Here is a 4,575-nt window from a genome sequence, read left to right on the forward strand (position 1 = left end):
AACTGTCCCCGTGTACTCTGACTGTCCCCGAAAATTCAGCCCAGAAAATCCTGTGACCCAGGAAACCCCGTAGTCCCAGGCTGACTGGGGTGATGGGTCACTGCCTGAAGGGGATCACGGTCAGCAGTGTGAAACCTTGAAAGAGGTGAGGGCATTCTGGATGCAGAATCGGAGGGGGCCCGGTTTCGAATACACCTCCCTGGATTTAAAATCGACTCAGTGTTCAGGGGAGGCCCAGCGACGCATCCAAGATCATAGAGCTGTTGCCAAGGGTACTAGTGCCCCAGCCTGGTTCTATCCTCCCAGAGGCCAGGATGACTTACTTGGTATTTCCCCAGAGGCAGGGGGACAAATTAATTGAGCTTTGAGGCCTCTTCCAGCCCCAGCTCCCAGCCAATGAGGGCCATCATGCACCAGGACTACAAGTGTCTCCTCCAGGTGCAGAAGCCAATGGCCTGCTTCCTTTTTTACCTCTTCCTCCTCTCTCCTTGCTCATCTCAACCTGGACACTGCGGAGTTAGCGTAAACCCACTCAATACCTGCCAGAGCAACCTTTATTCTTAGAGGAAAAACTAAGTATCACAAAAAAAGAAGAAAAAAAAAATATATATATATGCTTTCTGGGTAATCCCTGGCTCAAAAAACCTCTCACCATCTGCCTGGCTTTTTAAGCATATAGTAGAGCAGCACTGCCCAAGAGAAATAAGCCACCAATGCAAGCCACATATATCATTTTAAATTTCCTAGAAATCATATTAAGAAACAGTAAAAAGCAGATAAAATTTATTTTGAATCTTTTATTTAACCCAATATATCTCAAATATTGTCACGGAAAGATATAATCAATGTAAAACATTATTGAGATGAGGTATTTTGCATTCTTTTTTCATACGAGGTGTTTGAAATCAGTGTGTATTTTACACTCACAGCACATCTTGAATCAGACCAGCCATATTTAAAGTATTCAATAGCCACGTGTGACTGGTGGCTACCATACTGGACAGTGCCCACTAGAGGCCCAGGACACTACTACACAGTCACTCTTCATGTGTCATAAACCAGCAGCTCTGTCTCCTTGGAGGTAGCAGGCACAGGGGCCTTATGAAATAAGATATGGAATTATTGATTATTGATTGTAGCAGAGAAAAGGCAAGGCCAAGCCAAGAAGGTCAGGTTCACTTGGGGCTGCTATCACCCACCTCTGAGCATGGGTCTCACAGTAAAAGTTCTCCACCTGGACCCGTGGTCTAAGATAGCAGGCTAAGGAGCTGCAAGGGGCTAATTACACCCAGGGCTGAGGGCCCTGGCGACGACTTCCAAGACAGGAAGTAAGAAGGGGTGTCGCAGGACCGTACAGAGAAATGAGGAGAGCCTCAGGCCTGCCTTCATCCCCATCCTGCTCTGCTGCCTTGGCTGACATCATTAGCTGTCTTCAACTCAGAGCACCTCTCTTCCCAGGAACATTCCATGCACCCAAAGCGAAGACGTTAGCTCATACCAGGCCAGGCACGGAGGCAGAATCCTGCAGGCAGCACTTCCAAATGGGGTCCCAGGGAAAGATCAGCAGTTCTTAATATAGAATGCCTTCTCCAAGAGATCAAGAGAGTGCCAAAGTCCTGGTTAGTCTCTAAGGGCCTTGAATTCTTAAGAATGTAATAATGGATCAGAGAAGGGATTATCCCTAGAGCCCAAAAGTTGGTTGTCCAATCCTAAGTGCCTCAGAAAAAAAGAGAAAAGAAAGAAAAGAAACCTGGCTAGATTGGGCTATTAGTTGTGGTGGTATGGAGGGAGTTTTAAAGCAGCTCCACTGAATTTTCTAGCAATCTTAGAAATACAGGTTCTTTAATAAGTAGTGTATATTTGGGTAACTGCAGAAAGAAAAGCTCTTCCAAACATACCTTACACACAAACACACACACACACACACACACACACACATTTATGCCCCACAGGCTTTTGGAATTTATACCACTAAAGGAAATAGGCTTAAATTTGGTGAGAAATGACAGTCAGATGGCAGGAGGGGTTGGGGGGCATACAGCAATCCTAATTGACCACGCTTGCCTTCCTTGTAGATTCTGCATGGTTAGTTCAACTCGTGCTGTTAAATAGCCCTAGAAAGGGCAGGGCAGAGTGAGAAACTTGGAGTCCTTCAGGCAACCTTCAAACCTGCTGTAACAGGCAGGGCTACAATTAATAACCCAGCAGAAGAGTACAAAGCCTAAACTAAACAATAAGTGTTCACTCACAGAGCTGACCTCAAGCAAAAGGGCTGTGCTCAAAAAAACAAGGAAAAGTGCCTGATGGGCCCCTGGGGGCAGCTCTATTCATAGTGGGAGGGAGGAGCTGAGTTTTGAGGCCAGAAACGATTCCCACCACCGCTGCCACTACCCCCCCACCCCTGCTTGACTCCACAGACCCAGCAGGCAAATCCCATCCCAGCCAGATCCTCCCTTCTGGTGAGCCCCCTGTGCTGTCTTGCCCACCACCCCTTCATGTAAGACATCACATTGCACAGAAACTGCATTTATTCGGCCCAGGGGAGCCAGGGAAGGGCCAGAAAGGGGAGGCTGGAGGAGTGAGCGAGAGAAGAGGCAAGGGGCTGCCAGCTTGTTTTTTATTTTGAATGGTTGTTTCATGCCCACCCATGGAAAAAATTATTGCCTGGTGCCTTTATTGGCTGAGAGATCGCCATTCACTGCTCTTATTAAAGAACGTTGTAAATGAAAAAAGCCCCGGAGCTCAGTCCTCTGCCGTGGACTGTGGATTGTTTGCCGCACCACGGGCTCCAGCTCTAGAAACACCTAGAAGTACAAAGGGTAGGATTTGGACGCCTCCTTAGAAAAGGTATAACCCCACGTCTCCCCTTCTGACACCTCCCCACGCTGCCATCTGAGAAGTGCCTTCCCGGGAGCCTTACATTCATGCAGGGGAAACCAGAAGTTACAGGCTTTGATTTCTCAGGCAGACTTCATTTATTGACATGTAAGTTTGGATCATATTTAATAAAAAGACTTATGAAATCCAAAATGCTAGGCTGGCCATTACTTTTCTCGGGAAAGATAGAGCGAGGAGGTTAATCAATAGTTAGGTCCAGAAATAAACACAGCTCCAAGTAGGGCAAAGGTCTTTTAAGGTTATAGACATAATTTAGAGTTATTGCAGGTCCAGACCATTGCAGTAAAGCAAATATTGCAATAAAGTCTCCCATGAATATTCTGGTTTCCCAATACAAATGAAAGTTATGTTTCCACTATACTGTAGTCTATTAAGTGTGCAATAGCAGTGTCGAAAAAACAATGTATATACCTTAATTTTAAAATACTTTATTGCTAAAAAATGCTAACCATCACCTGTGCCTTCAGTGGGTCGTAATCTTTGCTGGTGAAAAGTCTTGCCTCGATATTGATGACGGCTGACTGATCAAGGTGGTGGTTACTAAAGGCGGAGGCGGCTGTGGCAATTTCTTAAAATAAGATGATAGAGTTTGCCGCATCAATTGACTCTTTCTTTCAAGTACTATTTCTCTGTAGCATGCAATGCTGCTTGAAAGAACGTCTTTAAAATTGCAGTCAATTCTCTCAGACTTTGCCACTGCTTTATCAACTAAGTTTATGGAATATTCTAAATCCTTTGTTGCCATTTCAACAATCTTCACAGCATCTTCACCAGGAGTAGATTCCATCTCAAGATCCTCCTTATTTCCTCATGCATTAGAAGCAACTCCTCCTCCACTGAAGTTTTATCATAAGATTGCAGCAATTCAGTCACATCTTCAGACTCCACTTCTAATTCTAGTTCTGCTATTTCCACCTCATCTCCAGTTACTTCCTCCACTGAAGCCTTAAACCCCTCAAAGTCATCCATGAGGGTTGGAGTCAATTTCTTCCAAACTCTTGTTAATGTTCTTAGTGGCATCTAGAATGGTGAATCCTGTCCAGGAGGTTTTCAATTTACTCTGCCCAGATCCATCAGAGGAATCACTATCTATGGCAACTATAGCCTTATGAAATGTATTTCCTAAAGAATACGACTTGAAAGTCAAAATTACTCCTTGATCCGTGGGCTGCAGAATGGGTGCTTTGTTACCAGGCATGAAAACAACATTAATTTCATTGTACATGGAGCATGAGTTCTTGGGTGACTGGGTGCATCACTGAGCAGTAAAACTTTGAAAGGAATCTTTTTTTCCTGAGCAGTAATTCTCTACAGTCAGTTTAAAATATCCAGTAAACCATGCTGTAAACAGATGTGCTACAATCCAGGCTTTGCTATTCCTTTTATAGAGCACAGGTAGAGAAGATTTAGCATAATCTTTAAGAGCCCTAGGATTTTCAGAATGATAAACAAGCACTGGCTTCAACTTAAAGTCACTGGCTGCATTAGCCCCTAACAAGAGGGTCAGCCTGTCCTTTGAAGATTTGAAGCCAGGCACTGACTTCTCCTCTCTAGCTATGAAAGTCCTAGATGACATCTTCTTCCAAAACAGGGCTGCTTCATTACATTGAAAATCTGTTTAGTAAAGCCACCCACATTAGTTATCTTACCTAGATCTTCTGGATAATTTGCTGCAGC

The sequence above is a fragment of the Hippopotamus amphibius genome, chromosome 11 (genome assembly GCF_030028045.1).
Source record: "Hippopotamus amphibius kiboko isolate mHipAmp2 chromosome 11, mHipAmp2.hap2, whole genome shotgun sequence".
Lineage (NCBI taxonomy): Eukaryota > Metazoa > Chordata > Mammalia > Artiodactyla > Hippopotamidae > Hippopotamus > Hippopotamus amphibius.